This window comes from Apium graveolens, chromosome 8, assembly GCF_009905375.1.
Source record: "Apium graveolens cultivar Ventura chromosome 8, ASM990537v1, whole genome shotgun sequence".
NCBI classification, from domain to species: domain Eukaryota; kingdom Viridiplantae; phylum Streptophyta; class Magnoliopsida; order Apiales; family Apiaceae; genus Apium; species Apium graveolens.
Window position 1 is genome coordinate 256039912 of NC_133654.1, and position 26071 is coordinate 256065982.

A 26071-nucleotide genomic window follows, 5' to 3' on the forward strand; every position below is an offset into this window, starting at 1 on the left:
TGTGAAGTGATGAAATTTGAATCAGGATGTGTATATCTATACTGGCCAACATGGAATAACCACGATATCTATAATGTGACAAGTCTGATGTGTGGACAACTTATTTGGCTCGAATGTAGCCAAGGATTAAGACGTTAACCCTTCTTTTATGCTAGCAAGTGTGTGTTGGGTGTTCTTATGATGAGCCGTGATCGGGTGAGCGTAAGATTCGTAGGAGGATTGTACTCTGTGATAGTTGATCGCATCATCGATATACCGAGGATGGAAAATGACCAGTAAATCTTGAATTCGATGGCACGGTGCCAGATAAAAGCTCCTTTGATAATATCGTGATGTGATGTTATCACTCCTTGCTTTAAAATATTATTGCTCTTGGCACCTATTATTGTTACCACTAACTTAATCTTATTAAGTTATTTCTACTTGTTAAGCACCCAGTTGCTCACTCTTTCCATACTTTTATTCATCCAAAATAGTGAAGAATGAAGAAGGTAGAGCATCTGATTATCCAAGACAGATGAAAGGAAAAGAACATGTTCGTTACGACAGCATCTAAGGGATTGCTGCTATATAATTCTGTATTATATAATAAGGTTAAGTAGCTAACCAGACTTGTAGTAGGTTTTCTATGGCTTATGTAATAATCATATTGTGTAGGAGACTCGATCATGGAACTGTGGAATGGTGTTCACTATAAATGAGATATTTTGGCTATGTTTGTAATATTATTATTACAGGTGTGTGAAGCTTGATATTGTGGCAACCCGAATCTACGAAAAGGTGGATTTGGGGGCGTCACAAAATATGTCATTGTTTAAATAGTGTCATTATTTATTAATCTTGAGCACAAAAAAACTTTCAATATCTTATAGTTAGGATTCTTACAAAACTCATTATGTTTTAGAATATTATTATACCAATTATATGATAAACTTCAGCTAAAGTAGGTGGCTCTCATCACAATCATGTATACCCGTTCTTATAACCGAAAGAAAAATAGTACGAATGAGGCAAATGTAAAGTACGAACATAATATAACAGGATATAAAATTAATAATTAGTAGAGTGGTTCATAAGATATAAATTGACCAAAGATGAACAAATACAAGGTTAAATAAAAAAAATAAGGTGGATACAATAAAGGACTCTTATGTAAACTATAAAATGAACTCAATAAAATTATACAAGTAAAGAATATATTCTAAGAATGGGAAAATAAGTAAATTTGTAGATCTGGTTGACCAAATATTTTATACACATAATCTCAAAACATAAACCTATAACTTAATTAAGTCATTAACCTTTCCAATTATGCGATCAATTCATTACATTGATTCTGAAAAATGTTGAATTTCATGGCTTTAAGTCAGTTTTTAGGTTATAATTCATACCGCGTAACTTAAAAATATTACAAAATTCTACCATCACTTAAATGACAGAAATCTAGATAAATTCATACTATATACCTAGTCAGTTTCTATTTGCGAGGGGTCTAAATGTTCCTGCAAAAACTTATTAGAGTTGTAATTTTAATACTTTCATAACGACTAGAAGAGTACCTGCACTACAAGAAAAAAAAGGCTAATTTCGACCGAAAAAATCGGTCGAATTTAGATTAATTCAACCGCGGGGGATCGAATTTAACCAAATCCGACCGATTTTGAATCGGTTGTAATAAATGGAGTCGAATTTAGGAGTTCGGTTGTATATAACTAAATTTGACCAGCTAATTATGACCGGATTTTTACGACCGCTTAAATTCAACCAAAAAAATTTGACCTAGGGCAATCAAATTTATTTTTTCACCTAAACCTTATAAATCCCACCGAAATATATAAATATTTTGAAAAATTTAAAAAATCCCACCCAAATAATTTAATTTTTTGAAAAAATACAAAAGTACCGCCAAAATATTAAATTCGGCTGTATGGAATCGAAAATTAATTTCAACTATTTTTGGTTGCAACGTAAATTTAACCGAATTGGATCAATATAAACTAACACCATATTTAAAAAAGATAGCAAAATTCTCCTCAATTTTATTTTCTAATTTCAACCTAACAAAACTAGAACGTATCATTTCAAAAACCGCAATGCTACAAAATATTATCCGCAACTAATAAAATACAAATGTATAAAAAGACAATGTCAACAAATAGATTTAAGGGCTCAAAAGCAACAATAACAAACTCAGTCCAGTTGGTTGTTTCTGCAACAACAACAAACTTCAGCATTTGGATTCTTCAATATGTTTAACACCACGCCGCGACAAAAATAACAACAGCAGCCTCATGTGTCTCTCTCAAACTCTAGGAAGAAGAGCCAAATAGGCTCATTTTTTTACTAAGAAAGAAGAATATACAAAGAGTTCTCCTCTCAAATCAATCTCTCGAAACAAATCTCCTAGAGAAAAAATTAAAGAAAGGAGATAGAGAATAAAATCACACAAACTACACAAATAAACCAAGCCTAGTTCTAAAAGCAAACAAGAAAGGACTCGAAATAAACACTAAGAAATTCAAGACTAATAATCTACAAACTCCAGCAAAAAATGCTCCAGGCACCAGAAAAGCACCCACCATGTAGAAACCACCTGCCAAATCAACCAAATCTCAATCTTCCCATCCCCTGTTGTAAGCACAACACGTCATACTGTCGACCAAGAAACAACAAAACACCAAGCAAAAATCCTAGACACAGAACCATTCCAAAAATAACCCTTACAAAACTAAGAATAAAGCCAATATACTGTTTTGGCAGAGAGAAGAAATCAAAAAATGGATACCCAAGTGAAAAAAAACACATTAGAACATAAAGGAAAAACAGGGACCTTGACAAAATTGTATTTAGAGGAAGCATTGCGAGGGGAGAATCGAACAGCTACTACCTAATTCAATCCCTTCTTCCTTGTTCATTTACAATCTAACCTCATTTAAGGAAAAAAGTCATTATAAAGTCAAAACTACAACTAGCATACAAAAATTAACAACTCAATTTACACATTGGTAGCATCCTAAATGTCAACTATACGATTCAGATTCATGGCACATATTAGATTATGCTAAATACGAAACAAAATTAACAAATTGTTTTTACATATATGCAATCAATATTAAAATTGAGTAAAGTTATAATTATTGTAGCAGTGGTAATAATGTGATTCGACACTTTATACAATAATAAAAAAATAAAGAAGTTGCTTATAAGCAAAATAAAATAAAAAAGGGGGAAAGGAAACAAGAAGATACCAAAGTTAATAGAAACCCCTTCTCCTGCCTTAACCCCTCATCTTAAAGCACACAAAAAAATCTGCATCTCATAGTAGCACCAGCTCAAAAAAATCGAAGCAGAAAGACGCAGACCCAACAGAACCTCACGACTAAATCAACCCAAACAAAAACCAGCTCCCAGACAAACAAATTTGATCCACCCATGCCTTCCAAATAGGCTCAGTTAGTTCCTAATTAGTCAGGCTACTAAAAACACAAAAATTGAAGTGAATGGGTAGAAATGAAAAGCAGGGTGGTTAGATCTGAATGTCGCGATCTCCGAGAGAGAAAGGGAGAGGAGCAACATGAGCCATTTGAGTAGTAAGTTGTGAATTAGCATGAGGAGTAATCACACCGAAAGGATTGTGTTTACCATGTTTTATATCAAGATGCTAAATTGCTAGGGTTTCTCATTGGGTCGGGCCTTTGTTAAACGGATACCGTATGTTGAAAGCTTGATTATATGTAAAAAGGGTTTCATACTTTATTATAAAATATAAATATCAATAAAATAATGATTGAATCATCTAAAATTATATATCTATATAGTTGTATTATCCAAAAACATATATAAAATTTAATAAATTACAAAGTCTAACCAAATCCTAATTCATATCATAATCCTAAAATAATATTTAAATTTTAAAAAATTGTCAAATACAAGAAAAATCAAAATTCTCTACTCACATATATATTTTAATTTGCCATTTTAATAGTAAGGCGTCATTTTGTCCAGTACAACTAATTAGTGTTTAGTCTTGAATGATTTTTTGATTTTTTATAAATATTTCCAATTGTATGGATGCCAATAGATATATAAATTAGTGATATAATCAAAGCTTCATATTAAAATAATTTTATTTGGTTTTCTATTTTAACAGTCAAACATCAGTTTGACTAGTACAACTAATTTCGACCGTTTTAATTTCTACCGTTTCCACTTAAAATTGATTGTAAATACGACCATTTGAATTCGATCGAGGCCAATCAAATTTAGCTGTGTCGAAAGGATTCGACTGTATGCGGCCGAATTTAAATCAGTTGTATTCAGCCATATTTTCTTGTAGTGCTGGTGGTATATTAAAGTTGCAATTGCAAAAACTTAATCCGGATCCTTGTTTTCACAATAAGAGTTTGCATCATACATTTTTCAAATAGAAGATTTGACCGGAAGAGTTCCCGATGGTGAGAAAAACAAGTAATATATATGGTGAGAAAAAAAAATGTCAGGACGATCCATAATTATTTTATACACTTATATAACATGTTTGACCTTTTAATTTATACAAGATTTAGGGACAAAAAAATATTGGGGAAAAGCTCCAGCTCCTCATGTATATACATACATAACACAAAACATAAGTAATTTGAGAGAAAGCACAAATTCACATATGAGCCACAAGGAGATAACAATAGACACATAGAGAGAGAAAGGGATAGAATGATTGAACCGCATAAAAAACATATCTTAAAACATATATCATATAGTCAAGATATGTATACAATTATTAGGGCAAAAACACGTGATAAAAAATATACGCAAGTATACGCGTTAGCAAGTAGTATAAGATATAAATCAGATTTGTACCCACATAGACTGTTTTTAGTTAACATATGATTATGCACCTATGCAACAATGTTATGGCTATCGCTCAATGCTAAGACAATAATAAGTTGAGATATTTATAACTAAGGTTAAACTAACATGCAAATAACTAAGAATAATAGTGATTGAATTAACTATATAAGACAAACATGGGAATTCTTACTTCATTAAATACTTCATTCAAAGTCATTGTTCTTAACATTAGCATGCAATAGTGATGACAACTAATCAGATAACACGAAACTAGTAAACACCAACTTTCATTGTACAAATACCCTACTACCAGAGATCCACAAAAGAGATAGAAGTTGAATGGACACCAATTATGTTGAGACCCTATATGTCTATAAAATTTGACAACATAAAGGTCTAATGAACAAGTTATCTATCATGATTAAATAGGGCAAGTAATATGGTTAAAATTACATATGAATCATGCATAATAAATACATGAACCTATGCTAGCATGGCAAGTTCTAAATCTCAATATTTATTGTCGCTTCAATAGAGATTAACAAATTATTTATATGTTCGTGACACACATAAGACGAATACGCACAACCAATACTAGGATGGCATACAATCACCACACTCAGGTTGTCGCTTCCATCATTGAAGTTCATAAAATTAAGAACTCGGTCCCATAATTATGGGATTTTTTGTGACCCTAACGCTAATTCAAGGGATCGATACCCAATCTTAAGGTGTGGAAAACCAAGGGATGAATCCCCAATCGTATTTCAGATGCTAATAATTATATTTTTGTCTAGGAGGTGCGGTAACCCACCTGATTAGAGTAAACTTCAGCGTCAACCGTATTAGGAGTATGAATTTTGGTATTTGAAAGGGTCGAGCCCCATTCGTAAATGAGTATGAGATTTCTTTTATCCCAATACCTAAGATAGTGATCGTTCATCTGGTAAGGAGACTGAGCCAAGAAGGAGACGACCAAACAAAGAACCCGTTGTAAGAATACTTTTTTCAGACTTTAAGGTACGAAGGAATGATTCCTCAAACCACTACGAAAAAGAATTTGAGCTCATGAGGAGCACATCAACAAGATTTAACAAGTTTGGAGTTACGGTAGGAAAAAACACGATCTTGACCCAAATGGACGATTTAAGATCTCCAAATTTAAAAGATAGAATCCTAAAATTTGAGGGTGGAATCCCCAATTTCAGATGATAGTTGAGACCTTAGCCCTACCAATGGTCTCATTTCCTAAACTTTGGATGATCAGGTATATGGATTTAAAGATTATGACCAATGAAGCGGAATTCAACATGAACCTTGCAAATGATATAGACACCTTATATTCAAGGATTCAAACCCATCAGTGACCAAATTTGTGATTATTTCACTCCCTATACAGAGGATGATAAAATCTGAAGTGATAAGGATGCCCCTCCAAGAAGGTGATGTCCAGGACGTGACCGACCGAAGGAGGATATCCCAAGCCTCGAGGGGCTCAAGGACCTAAAGCTTAGGAAGATGAAGAAAGAATTTTTGTCTCATCAAATTCATGATTTAGTGGAGGAAAATAAACCTAAAAAGGAAATGACAAACTCGATTACTTATAAAATTTGGAAAGCCTGGAGCCCCGAGGGTCGATTCCCCAATATAGTTGGTTAGAACAGCCTTCCATGAAGAAGGAAGATAGAGATTCTAAGGGTTGATCCCAAAGATTTAATGCCCTTTTAAGGCCTGAATGATCCAACGTATCTCTATACCAGAGAATCTACGAATATCTATATTTCAAGGAAGCTGAATGTACTCTAATCTGGGCGTATGATAGATTGAGTAATTCAGATAACCACATAACAAAGTTTTCAAACTCTCTAATACAAGAGTCGATGCACGATTGATAATGTGCATGGCATTTCCTTAAACCCTGGGGGGGCATGACTCGACAATGGTCCCAGAGTGCATGAGCTATTTTGCATCCCCCATGAACATGAGACGAGGATATAAAGAATCTACATATGATCTGGTCTGATTCAAAGAAAAACCCTGATCACCACGTACTTGAATGATAAAATGTCAAGGTTCACCCGGGAAGGAGCCTGAGATGTCAACTTTAAGTTATCATTGGAGAAAACTAATATGAAATGCATACACATGTTTCTAGAGTGGTTAGGGAAGTATGTCAACATAAAAATAAACAACATGAAGAAGAATTTGGCCTCCAACAGGAGGCGTTGAAGATAATGACTAGAAGCAAAAGAAGGACCAAAACTGTGACGGTAGGAATAAGTATCCCTGATGGAAACTCTCGCCCGAGAAAGAACAACAGAGAATCGAAGTTCACCAAACACGTTTTAATGCTCCAAGAAGATGAATCTTGAAAAATATGAAAAGGTGAAGATGGTCGATGGCTAAAGTCACTGTGCGTCAACCCTGAAAAGCGGAACAAGAATTTGTATTCAAAATTTCACGAATAGGACATCGACGATGGGACATCTAAGGAATAAAATTTAGTTCCCATTCCAAGAGAAGAATACCCAAGAGGTTCACCAAATAGTGAAGAAAGTAATAGATTGAAAGATTATAAAAAATAAAAGGGGAGAACAAGATACTCCAGAAAAATATGCATCCCCAAGTGTTGGTTATCATAATGATCTTTAGATGACTAACGACCGATGGGACTTCAAGAAGCTCAATGAAAACTTGTGCCCGAAAGGTAGTACACCATAAGTAGCGACACTGGAAATTACCACTAACTTTGATGATTTTGATTCGGAAGGGATGAAATTCCTCCATGAAGACCCGATGATCGTCACACTATGATATAAAATTCTGAAAGATTCTTGGAAAATGGGACTCGCTGATTCCCAACTTGCCTTTTATGATATGTTGCCATGATTGAAGGCCCTATTGAGTCGTGGGGCGGGTCCTTCAAAAAGAAGACATGGAATTCCAAAAGGCTGATGAGCAATGATGAAATCCAACAGTAGATATGATTCTTATCCAATAGATGATAAGCCCGAATTTGATCTTGAGTTGGTTACATGTAAACTCGATACTGATGGTAACCGAATTACAGTGAGGAAAATGGAGAGGAATGTTTGCCCTTGGCAGGAGAGAAACCAGAAAACAGTAAGTTAATTATAGGAACGACATTCCTAAGGTACCACTCCTCTCTAACTTTGTAATATTATGTATCTTTTTTATGCTTTTATCTTAGGAAATCAAATGCCACCTACCAAAGGTTAGAAAGTAATTTTTTTTGAGTATCTATATTGAAAGATCATGAGAGACTATGTATAATAAATTTAAGAGCCTAGACAAGGCAGAATACATGAAACACCTCAGAGAGGTATTTGAAGTACCGAGGTACCACAAGATGATGTTAAATCCTACAAGGTGTTCCTTTGAGGTAGGATTTGAAAATTCTTGGGCCACATCTCTGAGTGGGGAATCAAGGCCAATGTTGATAAGATTCTTGGTTATGGAACCTCCATCTTCCGTTAAGAACACATAGAAACTAAATAGTGCAATTTATGAGAGGATCATCTCTGAATTCAGTAACAAGTGTTTTCCCTTCTTTACGGTAATGAAGAAAGTAAAAGGACTTTTCATGGACTAATAAAAGCAAGGTAATCTTTGAGGAATCAAAGAAGCAGATGAGCGAAACACCCGAAGAAGCACTAAATCAATACATGGAAAACTTAATTGCTTAATTGAGATTTTTCCTTATGAGAAGACATGGAGGTTTAGCAACCCATCCACAAGGACATTGGAGTTTTGTGTGAATAAATCCAGTATTAAAAAGCTCGCATTAGCCATGACCACGACGTGAGAAAATAAAATTGTATTTCTAAGTGTGTAATATTAAAAAACTAGCCCCCATAGTTGGGCAGAATGCACAGCCCTGAGGTTAGTGGAAGGTTGTTTAAGTGGACACCTGAGCCTAACGAATTCAGTATAAACATGAACCGTGTTTAAGGTTCAAGATTTGACTGACTTCATGGTTGAATACCCCGTTGACAACCAAGAAGTAGGGGCAGGAAGATATACCCCATGAGGGCAAGGAAACATGAAAACAAGGGAAAATCATGATACTCAAGTGATATTCGGTTCTCTATTTTGATAGATCGTCAAAATTAAAAATTAGTAGTGCAAGATCATGATGGATCTATGATAGAGTTTGTCTTAATATTGAATTTCTCAAATGACGAACAATAAAGAAAGGTATGAGGCCTTGGTGGCTAGAATTGCCTCAGATGAAACCCCAAGGGCCAAGAACTTCAAAAGTTTACGGAGACTCAATGTTAATGATTTCTCAAAGTAAATGGGGAATTCAAAATAAAGCATGAGACAACAATAAAATATGAGAAACTTGTGAATCAATGACTCAATTTAATAAGTACTACATCCCAAAGGAGGAAAGCATTAAGACTGTTGCCTAGGAAATAAAAAGTTACAAAAAAGTTTTTACTTCTAAGTCACGAAGACCCAAAAACTAATACAAAACTGATAGCGCCAGTATGTTTGAGGACTTGTTGCCTAGGTGACTCAATCTGAAACTAGTCGGTGACCCGGTGATTCCATGGAAGCATGAAAAAGGCTGGAAAAGATTTGGAGCTTCAATCTAACTCCAAAGACATTACGTAAAAAGTAGTTCGTGATTCCTTACATGAAATGCCTGAAACACCAAAAAACGGAGTTAGACTTGAAGGAAGAACATGAGAAGAACTATAGGCTACGCTCGGGGGGCAAGGCTATCGCTTAAAATGTATCCTATTTAGATTATATCGGTCGGGGATGATGGCTGATAACAAAGATAATGAGAAGAAAATATGATGGATGCTTGAAGCACGCACATAGCCAACGCTCAAAGGCAGTTCCTAATAATAATCATAAGTTACTTCATGAGGTCGATTGAGGCTAAACACATAGCTATGATAACCACCAAGCAAGGGACACCATTTCCGTGAGAAACTGTGATATACGAATATGGACTTCTGTAAATCCCAGTGGTGGATGATGAAAATCAGCTCAACAACAAGGAGTTTTTTAAAAAAAACAACCAAACAATTATGAGAAGAATAATTGTGATTCCTACTTCATGCTTGTCCAAAGTGAGTAAGCAAGCCGAGACGGCCATGTGAATATTCCTTGAGGGACTGAAGAAGAGGACCGAATATTCGAGAAACGCTTTAGTGCCCTTGCTTTTAGATTCCAAACTGCTAAGAAGGGACAATGCTTTCTTTTTCCATATAACCATGCATGAGTATATGTAATTTTTTTCTTTTGGCTTGTAATTTTCCAAGTATGTGCTACTTGTGATATATGTTTATGTGTGTTCAATGATTGAACTAGAAATTATTGGGTTTTGACTGTTGTCAAACCAGAGGCACAAGTAATTTTTCACTTGGACCCTTTGAAGCGCCGAATTGCAAGTCCAGAATGGATGGAAGTGGTTGACAAGTGAGTAAGGAATAAATGTTTCATTTATTAAGAAATTGATTTATTTAGAATGGATGGAAGTGCTAATTAAAGTGTATAGGAAATGGCGAAAAAGTCGTTGAAGCGGAAAATTGTATGGGAAAATCTGGCGGTATGTTTTTTCATAATAATGATGTTAAAAGTCTTTATTAAATTTTATTAGGGTACATGTAAATATCTATTTATATTCTTCAGGGAGTTCCGGTCCGGAATGGAAGCAAGGACTGTGGGATTTTTGTGGTGGTGTATATGAAGGAAATATGTGAGGATAAGGAACTTGATTATTGCTCAAAGGTACAATTATTATGCTCTTTTTTTCATGGTGCACCTGTTTTCTTCTTTTCTTTTCTGATGAAATATAATTTCACTAATATTAATTCTTTTTCAAAGGCTCCGGAGGGGCAACAACAGTTTCAGCGATGATGATGTTAATGGCATTAAGAATTCCTGGGCTAAGTTCTTCCTCAAGCATTATACTTGTTAAGTGCTTAAACTTCATGTTAATTTTAGTATATTGTAGTTGAACTTGTGTTTTGGGGGTTCTTTAACTAACTACTTATCTAGGTCGTGATTTCGAACCAATTTATGGGGAATATTCTGCATGAACTAAGTGGTTGCAATATTTGGGATGAATTGGTTTTGTTAGAAGATGTTTTTGTTATTTTGGTAGATGTATTGTTGTTTAATGGTGAATCCTTTATATGGTAATGGTTTGTTACTTTTATGGTATTATTTTGATATTGTAGTTTTACTAAAACTATTGAGTGATCTCTGTTAGACAATGATCTTAGTACATATTATTGTTGTTGCAATTTGAGTTTAACAACAGTTTGATTCAAACATGATTTTTAACCAAATAAACCATTGTACGATTAAAATTTACACAACTATTTTATGAAAAAAGCATTCTAACAAAGCAATCAGACAATAGTTACCTAAATATGAAACTATTGCCTAACATTATTCTCACTACTCTCTTTAAAAGGAGAAGCTTGTGAACAAGTATTTTACTCTATAGTTTTATGCGGAAAACCATCATCTAATGATGCTAAAAAATACATTAATATGTCCACCATTGTTACGTATGATTCTTACAACTGAACTATGCAAAACAACATCGTCTAATGATACTAAAGACAATGAACCCTCCTCCAATATTGTTGCCTGCAGGGGAGAAGGATAACGATTTTTCAAAATAGAAACTTTGTATCATGTGTTATGCATCTAAGTAAAGCATGAATAACACAATATCTTACAACACACATATTAACACTCCCTTGTGTAGAGCCATTTTAGACAATGTGTTCAGTTTTAGAAACTGTTGACTATAGAAGGGTAGTACAATGGTTTTCTTTTACAAGAATCATTGTGTTAATAATTTCAGAGGCTGACATCCTTCTAAAAAAAGCATGACCAATATACTATCTTACAACCCTCTATAATGATACCCGTTATCTAATACAAGCTTCTAACAATGCATCCTTATGACTTTCTGTTGAATTCACGTAAGTCAGAAAACAGACAGGTACCGTTGTCTGATCCAACAATCAGACAACATCTCAATAATCAACGGAATTTGAGGGTCTTAGAAAATGGGTAAAAACCGTTGTCTGAGCCTGTTTTTCTTATAGTGTGGTATGAGGAGCTTCGATATATGTATGATGAGGTATATGCTAAATATCGAGAGGTGTTTGCTACCCGAGATGCTTTGATGCTTTGATTACTGAGAGACGATCTGTGCCTGCACCTGAGGCAGATTCTATTAGGAGGAGTTTTGCTCGAGAGATTATTCATCAGACCGCTACCACTGTTATTGCTAGCTTACAGACAGAGATTACTGAAATTCCATCTACTAGTTCAGGAGTTGTGGATAGGAGTACTGTTACCAGGATGATTGATCAGACCAGAGAGGAGTTCTTACATCCTGTGGACGAGCTGTACGGTCCACATTGATACGACCCCATATATATGATTTTACTTTTTGAGGAGTGGCATATATTATCACTTGCACATTCCTACTTCTTTTGTTGACCAAGTATATATTTTGATATTGTTGACTCGAGTACAGTAGAGTTGATGACTTGGAGATGATGATGATGGGACTACACCTTCTTTTTGCTATGCTGCAGTTCCAGATTTTGGATATATATGTATAGACTTTTGACTTCTAGATCCTTGTATAATAGGGACTTAGTACATACTATGCTTTCACGGTCATTGTACTGTTGGTATTTGGACATATGGGTCAAACTGGATATTATATATTATTGTATCAAACTCAAAATGATTACCAGATATATCTTTTGTGATGCTACATTTGATTACTTTTCGCACAATATTATATCTGTTATATTCTGATTTGAATATGTCTTAATGAACTTGTTAAATTAATGAACGACGAAAATTGTTGTCCCTAAACACCACTACATTAAATGTTTTCTCTTAACAACTATATGTCAAACGTTCCCTGTAGTTCACTAATGGTTATATAAACATCTTCGAATATAAGTTTTGAACCAAACTAAACCAATTCTTTATAAACTCTTTTGGGACAACCCAAAATTTATGCATAAAAATTTTCTATATAATTTCAACTCAACTACGAAACTTTCAAAATGATCTCTTTCCGTTCAAATAAATGTTTTCCTTATGACTATTTTGCAAGTGAAATGATTTACACCTGTGTTTTTCCAAACAACGCTCGATTTTCTTTAAAAAAGAAGCCTTAAAAAAGTATCATTAATACATTTTCTCGAAAGAATCTGACAAGTTCAATAAGATTCATTGAGATTTAATTGGTTCCTATATTTCAACAGTACTGGAGTGTTGTAACTGTTTTAGACCATGTTGGTCCAATTTTATTAAGCTTGATATTTTATTCTTATAAGTGAAAAGATGTCGCCTAGGAAAAGAAGGGAAAGACCCCCAAGGAACTCAAGACTAACCCCTGAGGTGGAAGAGAGTGGAAACACTCAGCCTAAACCAGCTGATGAACAAGGTCAAAATCTAGATCAAGGACAGAATCAAAAATAGAATCCACCCTCAATTAATAATGACCCTACTGCTCTAATACTTGCGTTTCTACAATAACAAACCCATAATCCACCTGAACCTAGAAGTCCCCGAGCAGAGCAAAATCAGTCTATTGTAACTTTTAAATCCTTCAAATCCTTAAACCACGTAAATTCAAGGGAACAATTGATCCCATAGAAGCTAGGATTTGGCTCGGAGAAATTGAAAAAACCTTTGAAATCGTGGGAGTGGAAGAATACAAGGAAACCATCTTTGCTGCATTTATGTTAAAGGGTGACACTAATTATTGTTGGGAAGCTAAGCGAGCCATCGAAGAAAACCTGGTAATTCCATGGGAAAGATTTACTGCTTTATTTCTTGCGAAGTATTTCCCAAAACACTTGGAACAACAAATGGAATTAAAGTTTTTATAGCTGATGCAAGGAAGCATTACTATTACGGAATATGAGAATAAGTTTTCAGAACTCTCTAACTTCGTACCCTACCATGTTGAGATTGAAGAAACTAGAACTAGGCATTTTCAACCAGGTTTACGACCATGGATTCCGAATCGAGTTGCAATACTTGAGGTCACTAACTATGTGACTTTGGTACACCAGGCTTCAATTATGGAAAGCGGAAAATGATCTGTATCCTAAGGATAAGGGAGGTGTAAAGAGAAAGTTTTCGAACAATGCTGGGAATTTTGGAAGAAAGTTTGATGAAAATAATAACAAGAAACCATTTTTGAAAAGGGAGGATCGAAGGATGGATAGACCAAGGTTAGGACAACAAGATAATCAAGAAAATGAGGAAAAATTTCGGATTCCTCAAACTGCGAATCTACTTCAAGGAAGGCCACCACTGCAGACTATAAAACCTGCTGATGGAAACATAGTGGACAATGCCGCCAGGAGAACGTTACTTGCTATTTATGTGGGAAGAAAGGACATTATGCCTGTAATTGCAAGGAAAAAGCCATCACTTGCCACAAGCGGAAGGAAAGGACACTATGCAAGCGAATGTTGTCAAACCAGGAAGGAAAGTGAAGTACCCAAACTTATGGCACCTCTGACTCAAGATAACCGCAATTCAAGCAATGCTAAGAACACCAACATAAAATCTACTACACGCACTTTCAACATGACCTTAAAAGATGCTATCACTGATTATGATGTCATCGCAGGTACAATCCTAGTAAATTCTACAAATGCTTATGTGTTAATTAACTCTGGCACTACTAGATCCTTCATATCTGAGAATTTTGTGAATAAGGTGGGATTAGAATTAACATCGCTAGAGGAAGATATGATGGTAGAAATTGCAAATCCAGAAGTTATATATGTTGACTGAGTTTGCCTTAATTGTACGATATAGATTCAAGGAAAAACTTTTGTTGTGGTTCTTATTCCTTTTAAATTGGGAGAATTTGACGTAATACTAGGAATGGATTGGTTGACGCGATACGATACTCAGATTAATTGTAGGCTAAAGAGAGTTAGCTTAAAAATTCCTAATAATAAGAAAGTAATTCTTCGTGGTTAGAAATAAACCCGTAAGTTTCTTACAATGTTACAAGCCATAAGAATGCTACACCAAGGTTGTCAAGCATATCTCGCTCACGTTATAGATACAAAAAAGTCTACTCTAAGGCTGGAAAAAATCCCTGTCGTAAAGGAATTTGAGCATGTATTTCACGAAGACCTACCTGGATTACCCCCCCGATAGAGAAATTGAATTCACAATTGATCTCGCTCCAAGAAAGACACCTGTTTCTAAAACTCCATATCGAATGTCCCCCGTAGAGATGAATGAGTTGGTTACGCAACTACAGGAATTGCTAGATAAAGGAGTGATTCAACCAAGTGTATCAGTGTGGGGAGCACCAATGTTATTGGTGAAGAAGAAAGATGGATCTATGAGATTATGCTTAGATTATCAAGAATTGAATAAGCTCACCATCAAGAATAGGTACCCTCTACCAAGGGTTGACGATCTGTTCGACCAACTAAAAGGAGCTGCATGTTTTTCAAAGAATGATTTAAGATCTAGCTACCACCAGTTAAAGATTAAACCCGAGGATGTTCCAAAGACGGCGTTTAGGACAAGGTATAGACATTATGAATTCTTAGTGATTCCATTTGGATTAATGAACGCCCCTGCTGCTTTCATGGATTTAATGAACTGAGTATTAAAGAAATATTTGGATCAGTTTGTAATAGTCTTCATCAATGACATTCTGGTTTATTCTAAGTCTCATGAAGAACACATAAAATACCTTGGTTTAGTATTAAAAACTCTGAGAAAGGAAAATGTCTATGCAAAATTTTTAAAATATGAATTTTGGCTAGACCAAGTGCAATTCTTAGGACATATCGTCAGTAGTGAAGGGATTTGAATAGATCCTGCAAAGGTTGATGGTATAGAAAATTGGGAACGACCTAAGACGCCGACCAAAGTGGAAGCTTTCTGGGATTAGCCGGTTACTACCGGAGGTTCGTACCAGATTTTTCAAAGATAGCTACGCCTTTGACTCGAATCACACGGAAGAGTGAAAAATTTGAATGGACCTCAAAAAGCGAGTAGAGTTTCCAAGAGATAAAGAAAAGATTGACTTGTGCCCTAGTGCTAACATTACCAGAGGACTCAGGAAATTTCGTGATCTATAGTGACGCATCTCTCAAGGGACTAGGTTGTGTTCTAATGCAAAATGGGATAGTTATTGCGTACGCGTCAAGACAATTGAAGGATTATGAGACTAGGTATCTTACACATAATTTAGAACTAGCAGTGATGGTTTTTGCGCTTAAAATTTGGAGACACTGCTTGTATGGAGAAAGATGCAAATTCTATACAGATCATAAAAGATTGAAATACATATTTATCGAGAAAGAATTGAATATGAGAAGAGGAGGTGGCTAGAACTGATCAAGGATTATGACTGCACCATAAACTACCATCCTGGAAAGGCAAATGTGGTCGTGGACGCTTTAAGCAGAAAAGAAAGATTGAAGATGTTGGTGACCTCTAGAGAACTGATACGAGAAATTGAGAAAATGGAAATGGAAATAAAGATTCCAGTTCAAGTGAATGAAAGGAATTATGAGATATGAGTACAACCATAAATAATGGAAAAGATTCGACACTGTCAGGAAATGATCATGGAATCGAATAAGGTCAACCTGACAGGAGAAGAGATTCTAAGTGTAAAAGATAATCAAGGAGTTCAAAAAAGTTGCATCAAGTATTTAGATTACCAACGTGTCAAAATTAAAGGAAGAAGTTATGAACGATGCCCATAATTCAAGATACTCTATCCACCCTAGAAGGACAAAGATATACCTAGATATAAAGAAAAATTTATGTTGGCCAAACATGAAAAGAGAAATTGCTGAATGGGTAGGTAAGTGTTTAACGTGTCATAAAATAAAGGCTGAAGATCAGAGGCCCAGTGGCCTGTTACAACCTTTAGAGATCCCTGAATTGAAATGGGAACATATCATCATGTAATTTATAGTCGTTTTACCAAGAACTAAGACCAACCATGGCACCATTTGGGTTATAGTTGATAGACTCACCAAATCTGTAAATTTTCTTCCAATAAATGAAAGATACACTATAGAAAAATTCGTCAATTTATATTTGAAGGAAGTCGTGGTTAGACATGGAGTACCAGTATCCATTGTGTCACATAGAGACGTGAGGTTTACGTCAAGATTCTAGAAAAGTTTCCAGGAATGCTTAGGCATGAAATTAAAAATGAGTACGATACATCATCCCCGAACAGATGGACAGAGTGAAAGGACTATACACACAATAGAAGATATGTTAAGAGCTTGTGTCTTAGACTTCAAAGGAAATTGGGATGATCATCTAGCATTGGTAGAATTTGCTTACAACAACAGTTACCATTCAAGCATAGGAATGGCTTAATTTGAGGCACTCGATTATAGGAAATGCAGATCTCCAATATGTTGGGAAGAAGTGGGAGAAAGAAAGATTTATGGACCTGAATTAGTTCAACACACAACTCAATCTATCATAACTACTAAGAAAAGGTTAATAGCCGCCCAAGATAGACAAAGAAAATACGCTAATTTAGGATGAAGATAAAAAGTGTTTGAGGTTGGAGATAAAGTACTGCTAAAGGTATCGCCTAGGAAGGGAGTCATGAGATTCAGAAAGAAAGGGGAGTTAAGTCCTACATACTTTGGTCCATTCAAGATTTTGAAGAAAGTAGGCACTGTATCATACCAATTGGCATTACCCCCCAGATCTTCAGTTTATCCATGATGTTTTTCACATAGCCGTTCTAAAGGCTTATCAACCCGATAATCATCACATTCTTTCTTACGAGCCAATAGAGGTCCAATAAGACTTGACATATAAAGAACAATTGGTTCAAATTGTGGATAAAAAGGTTCAAAAGGTGAGAAATAAGGAAATTAAATTGGTTAAGACAATTTGCAGAAATCATTCAATAAAAGAAGCTACTTGGGAACTTGAGGAAGAAATGCGTAGGAAATACCCCTCGTTATTCTCAAGCGACGCTGATTCCGAGGACAGAATCCTTTATGGGGGAAGACTGTAATGCTCGAGGAATTTTAATAATAAAATATTGCTATTATATATCCTATTATGTTAGTCAAGGGATCATTTAATTCTTAGCTACATTGTGTTACTATTGGAATCAATTAATAAATAGCGATGCCTTCGATTTCTATTCAAATCGATCGAGAATTTAATTTATTTTATTTTTAGTAAAGCTTTATCATTATTATTTAGTAACTCGATTATATATCAAAACCTTAATATTATATTGATAAATGACTCGTGCTATATAATACACCAAATTGGTATGCTAATTTGTAAGAAAAACCTTTGTGTAATAAAGGGTATTTCTTTTATTTGCAAATATTCAATTTTATTATTTCCCTCGACTAGTAATTTATTTCTTTAGAAGTTGGTATTGTTTTCTATTCTTTCTTATAGAAATAATAAAGGAGGAATTATTTTGGTCTACATATATGCAAATATTGTCATTATTTTATTTCAGTTTAAAATTGTATTTTTATTCCTTTATTTTGGAATTATTAAAATTATTAGTATAAAAAATATATATTCTAATTTTTGAGATTTATAAATAAAATATTTTAGCATATATTATTAAAGTTTTGGGACTCGAATAGATTTTTTTAGAGAGTGCTGAATAATTGCTAAATTTTAATTTTCTATTCTATTAGTAATTATAAAATTTGTTTCTAAAATAAACCTCTTAGTAAACTTTAGAATCTAGTAGGTGGTTCTAGAGAATACTAACCCCCCTTGGTTAGTGATTAATTAATAATTAACTATGGTTAGAGTTGGGTATAAATATGAGACTTGTATTCCATCTACTACCTCTAAGAAAAAAAATCCCTAAATAAGTATTTATATAATTATTAAGTGGAGTGTAAGTTGGGTTAATTAAGGGTGATTGAATGAACATCTAGCAGTGTGATTTGGGAAAAAGACGTGATTTCTAAAAATTCTCGATCAACCCCTCTTTTCACTAAGGTAATTATACTATCCTTTTTATTTTTATTTTCTTGATATTTGGTTTATTTTTTTCAGTGATTATTTTGTAAATAAGTTGCTTCATTAATTAGGTTTGTATTAGTGTTCCTAAACATTGCTATGTGTATTAAATGCTATTGCAATAAATAGGAATCTATGAGAATGTGAATATCTTGATTATTTTTGGGTTTTGCTAATTAGTTGATTTTAGTAATTTCTTTAATCTATTTATTGATAATTAATAATTGATTTAGGAAATTAGTAGTATTTGGGCTTGAATGGTTGGCCCATTAAAGGGTAGAACCCAATTCATGTGTATATGTATATAATTAGGATAATAACATAGAACTAGTAAATTGATTTGGAGGGTGTGGCAGAAAATTTGTAGAAGTGTCAAATTGGGGTTTTAATTGTATTGATTGGTGATTTGGAATTTTGGAATAAACAAGTGGGTGTTGAGTTTGATTTGTGAGGGTAAAGGGGCGGAACCACCAACGACGGTGGTGGTGGTCGGCAAAAGCCGAGAGGGAGAGAGGGGAGAAGAGAAAAGAGAGAAGAGAAAAGAGAAGCGAGAAAGAGAGAGAGGTCGAGAAAGAGAGGGAGACAGGTCGAGAGAAAGAGAGGGAGAGAAAGAGAAGACGAGAGAGAGGATGAAAGAGAGAGAGGATAGAGGAGGAAGGAGGGAAAGAGAGTGAGAGGGAGAGAGAGAGGTCGAGAGAGAGAGAAAGAAAAACGGAGAGAGAGAGACCTCAAGAGTTTGGCCGGAAAACCAACTTCGGAAATTTTATTGCAAAACGAGTTGTGTAGGAACGGAGAGAGAGAGAGACCGCAAGAGTTTGGCCGGAAAACCAACTTTGGAAAGTTTATTGCAAAACGAGTCGTGTAGGAAGATAGATCCGAAGAAGAGGAATTAACGAGACTAGAAAACATGATTTTTCAGCTCACCGAAAAACACCACCAGCCGGCCAATGGGCGGCAGCCACCACCGGTGCCGCCATAGCAGTGGTAATGTGAGGATGAAGAATGGGAGGGGTAGTTTGGTAAATCCTTGGTTGATTAATATTTTATAATAGGAATAAAAAATAAAAAAGGATTAAAATGGAATTGTTGGTGTTGAATAAAATTAAATGAATAAGTGGAGAATTATTAATTAATTAGTTTATTTAGTAATTAAGGATCTAATAACGGAGAGTGGATATAATTGTGGGTATTATTTTTATGTTCAAAGATTAAATAGATTCGTTCCTTTAATAAATGGGAGGAAATAGAAATTTACTCTTTTGGAATAAATAAAAGAAGAGATAATAAATTGGAAATTGCTAATAAAACAATGAGACTTAAAAAGAGTGTAAATACTAGTTTTATGCTCGTGTAGGAATGAATCGCAAAAAAATAACTAACTCGTATCAAGTGACAACCCGATAAAAGAAATATATTTCTTAAAATTGTCACTTAATATTGGAGAAATATTATTTTTATCCACTTTCCGCTTATTTTAAATAGAGTTACACTAAATTTAATTTATTAATGAGTGAATATTATTGATAATTTGTAATATTTCCTTAAGAGAAGGATTATTTTATTCGGTGATTAAATACCTCATAATGACCGCTAGGTTATATTTTATTATTGAATAACTCCTCAAAATAAATATTACAAGCTTTGATTTATAAGAGTAGTTATATTTCGAATGTTGTTTCTAAATTGATTTGGGTGCAATTTATTATTTCAGAACAATATCCAAAGCGAGAATATTTTTGTTAACTGGGAAGGAAGTATTGCTGCGTGAATGCGAATTGTCGAATACGAGGCAAATTTAATATGCTCTATTCTTATTTATGACTTATATGTCTTATCCATTAATGATGAATACTATGGATTTAAATTTTGAAGACCTCATTCGTGATTATTTCCTTTCAACGATAATTCAAAATCTTAATTCTATTAACGAATTTCTTACTTAGATTCCCGACTGTTTCTATCGTTCGGAACAGTTATTCCTTCCATATCAGACGAAGTTAAATTTTTATAATCGTCGCAATCATTCTTGAATCTGCATCGATTGTTAGTCAGATTGATTACCTAATCTTCCTTTAATTTGAATTACCATTATCAATACATTGAACCCTTTCCAAACTCACAACTTGCAAATCAGATATTTGTTCGTATATTATTTTCTTCAGAGCTATTCACTTTGTGAAGATATTCGAGAACTTCGTTTGACATGGTTATTCTCATTGATCGAGATAACCCTTATACTATACATATATCGATATATCATTCATATCGATGTGATAATGATATTACAAGCGTGAAAACTGGTTTATAATTCGAACCAGATTAAGTGATAAAATTCTGAACAATGTGATGTGAAGTGATATGAAATTTGAATCGGGATGTGTACATCTATACTGGCCAACATGGAATAACCACGGTATCTATAATGTGATAAGTCTGATGTGCGGACAAGTTATTCGGCTTGAATATAGCCAAGGGTTAAGACGTTAACCCTTCTTTTATGCTAACAAGTGTGTGTTGGGTGTTCTTACGATGAGCCATGATCGGGTGAGCGAAAGATTCGCAGGAGGACTGTACTCTGTGATAGTTGATTGCATCATCAATATACCGAGGATGGAAAATGACCAGTAAATCTTGAATTCGACGGCACGGTGCCAGATAAAAGCTCTTTTGATAATATCGTGATGTGATGTTATCACTCCTTGCTTTAAAATATTATTGCTCTTGGCACCTATTATTGTTACCACTAACTTAATATTATTAAGTTATTTCTACTTGTTGAACACCCAGTTGCTCACTCTTTCCATACTTTTATTCATCCAAAACAGTGAAGAATGAAGAAGGTAGAGATCTGATTATCCAAGACAGATGAAAGGAAAAAAACATGTTCGTTACGACAGCATCTAAGAGATTGCTTCTATATAATTCTGTATTATATATTAAGGTTAAGTAGCTAACCAGACTTGTAGTAGGTTTTCTGTGGCTTATGTAATAATCAGATTGTGTAGGAGACTCGATCATGGAACTCTGGAATGGTGTTCACTATAAATGAGATAGTTTGGCTATGTTTGTAATATTATTATTACAGGTGTGCGAAGCTTGATATTGTGGCGACCCGAATCTACGAAAGGGTGGATTTGGGGGCGTCACAAAATATGTCATTGTTTAAATAGTGTCATTATTTATTAATCTTGAGCACAAAAAACTTTCAATATCTTATAGTCAGGATTCTGACAAAACTCATTATGTTTTAGAATATTATTATACCAATTATATGATAAACTTTAGCTAAAGTAGGTGGCTCTCATCACAATCATGTATACCCGTTCTTATAACCGAAAAAAAACAGTACGAATGAGGCAAATGTAAAGTACGAACATAATATAACAGGATATAAAATTTATAATTAATAGAGTGGTTCATAAGATATAAATTGACCAAAGATGAACAAATACAAGGTTAAATAAAAAAAATAAGGTGGATACAATAAAGGACTCTTATGTAAACTATAAAATGAACTCAATAAAATTAAACAAGTAAAGAATATATTCTAAGAATGGGAAAACAAGTAAATCTGTAGATCTGGTTGACCAAATATTTTATAAACATAATCTCAAAACATAAACCTATAACTTAATTAAGTCAATAACCTTTCCAATTATGCGATCAATTCATTACATTGATTCTGAAAAATGTTGAATTTCATGGCTTTAAGTCAGTTTCCAGGTTATAATTCATACCACGTAACTTAAAAATATTACAAAATTCTACCATCACTTAAATGACAGAAATCTAGATAAATTCATATTATATACCTAGTCAGTTTCTATTTGCAAGGGGTCTATATATTCCTGCAAAAACTTATTAGAGTTGTAATCGTAATACTTTCATAACGACCAAAAGAGTACCTGCACTACAAGAAGAAAAGGCTAATTTCGACCGAAAAAATCGGTCGAATTTAGATTAATTCAACCGCGGGCGATCAAATTTAACCAAATCCGACCGATTTTGAATCTGTTGTAATAAATGGAGTCAAATTTAGGAGTTCGGTTGTATTGAACTAAATTTGACCGGCTAATTATGACCGGATTTTTACGACCACTTAAATTCAACCAAAAAAATTTGACCTAAGGCAATCAAATTTAATTTTTCACGTAAAACTTATAAATCCCGCCGAAATATTTAAATATTTTGAAAAGTTTCAAAAATCCCACCCAAATAATTTAATTTTTTGAAAAAATACAAAAGTACCGCCAAAATATTAAATTCGGCCGTATGAAATCGAAAATTAATTTCAACTATTTTTGGTTGCAACGTAAATTCAACCGAATTCGATCAATTTAAACTAACACCATATTTAAAAAAAACAGCAAAATGCTACTCAATTTTATTTTCTAATTTTGACCTAAACAAACTAAAATATCTTGGAACGTATCATTTCAAAAACCGCAATGCTACAAAATATTATCCGCAACTAATACAATACAAATGTATAAAAATACAATGTCAACAAATAGATTCAAGGGCTCAAAAACAACAACAACAAACTCAGTCCAGTTGGTTGTTTCTACAACAACAACAAACTTCAGCAGTTGGATTCTTCAATATGTTTAACACCATGCCGCGACAAAAATAACAACAGCAGCCTCATTTGTCTCTCTCAAACTCTAGGAAGAAGAGCAAAATAGGCTCATTTTTATACTAAAAAGAAGAATATACAAAGAGTTATCCTCTCAAAGCAATCTCTCGAAACAAATCTCCAAGAGAAAAAATTAAAGAAAGAAGATAGAAAATAAAATCACATAAACTACACAAATAAACCAAGCCTAGTTCTAAAAGCAAACAAGAATGGACTCGAAATAAACACGAAGAAATTCAAGACTTATAATCTACAAACTCCAACAAAAAATGCTCCAGGAACCAGAAAAGCACCCACCATGTAGAAACCACCTGCCAAATCAACCAAATCTCAATCTTCCCATCCCCTGTTGTAAGCACAACACGTCATACTGTCAACCAAGAAACAGCAAAACACCAAGCAAAAATCCTAGACACAGAACCATTCAAAAAATTACCCATACAAAACTAAGAATAAAGCCAATATACTGTTTTGGCAGAGAGAAGAAATCAAAAAATGAACACCCAAGTGAAAAAAAACACATTAGAACATAAAGGAAAAATAGGGACCTTGACAAAATTGTATTTAGAGGAAGCGTTGGAAGGGGAGAATCGAACAGCTACTGCCTAATGCAATCCCTTCTTCCTTGTTCATTTACAATCTAACCTCATTTAAGGAAAAAAGTCATTATAAAGTCGAAATTACAACTAGCATACAAAAATTAACAACTCAATTTACACATTGGTAGCATCCTAAATGTCAACTATACGATTCAGATTCATGGCACATATTAGATTATGCTAAATACGAAACAAAATTAACAAATTGTTTTTACATATATGCAATCAATATTAAAATCGCGTAAAGTTATAATCATTGTAGCAGTGGTAATAATGTGATTCGACACTTTATACAATAATAAAAAAATAAAGAAGTTGCTTATAAGCAAAATAAAATAAAAAGGGGGAAAGGAAACAAGAAGATACCAAAGTTAATAGAAACGCCTTCTCCTGCTTTAACCCCTCAGCTTAAAGCACGCAAAAAATCTGCATCTCATAGTAACACCAGCTCAAAAAAATCGAAGCACAAAGACGCAGACCCAACAGAACCTCATGACTAAATCAACCAAACAAAAACCAGCTCCCAGACAAATAAATTTGATCCACCCATGCCTTCCAAATAGGCTCAGTTAGTTCCTAATTAGTCAGGCTACTAAAAACACAAAAATTGAAGTGAATGGGTAGAAATGAAAAGCAGGGGGGTTAGATCTGAATGTCGCGATCGGCGAGAGAGAAAGGGAGATGACCAACATGAGCCATTTGAGTAGTAAGTTGTGAATTAGCATGATGAGTAATCGCACCGAAAGGATTGTGTTTACCATGTTTTATATCAAGATGCTAAATTGCTAGGGTTTCTCATTGGGTCGGTCCTTTGTTAAATGGATACCGTATGTTGAAAGCTTGATTATATATAAAAAGGGTTTTATACTTTATTATAAAATATAAATATCAATATAAATAATGATTGAATCATCTAAAATTATATATTTGTATAGTTGTATTATCCAAAAACATATATAAAATTTAATAAATTATAAAGTCTAACCAAATCCTAATTCATATCATAATCCTAAAATAATATTTAAATTTTAGAAAATTATCAAATACAAGAAAAATCAAAATTCTCTACTCACATATATATTTTAATTTGCCATTTTAATAGTAAGGCGTCATTTTGACCAGTACAACTAATTAGTGTTTAGTCTTGAATGATTTTTTGATTTTTTATAAATATTTCCAATCGTATGGATGCCAATAGATATATAAATTAGTGATATAATCAAAGCTTCATATTAAAATAATTTTATTTGGTTTTCCATTTTAACAGTCAAATATCAGTTTGACTAGTACAACTAATTTCGACCGTTTTAATTTCTACCGTTTCCAGTTAAAATTGATTGTAAATACGACCATTTGAATTCGACCGAGGCCAATCGAATTTAGCTGTGTCCAAAGGATTCGACTGTGTGCGGCCGAATTTAAATCAGTTGTATTTAGCCATATTTTCTTATAGTGCTGGTGGTATATTAAAGTTGCAATTGCAAAAACTTAATCTGGATCATTGTTTTCACAATAAGAGTTTGCATCATACATTTTTCAAATAGAAGATTTGACCGGAAGAGTTCCTGATGGTGAGAAAAATATGTAATATATATGGTGAGAAAAAAAATGTCAGGATGATCCATAATTATTTTATACACTTGTATAATATGTTTGACCTTTTAATTTATACAAGATCTAGGGACAAAAAAAAATATTAGGGAAGAGCTCCAGCTCCTCATGTATATACATTTATAACACAAAGCACAAGTAATTTGAGACAAAGCACAAATTCACATATGAGCCACAAGGAGATAATAATAGACAAAAAGAGAGAGAAAGGGATAGAATGATTGAACCACATAAAAAACATATCATATAGTCAAGATATGTATACAATTATTAGGGCAAAAATACGCGATAAAAAATACACGCAAGTATACGC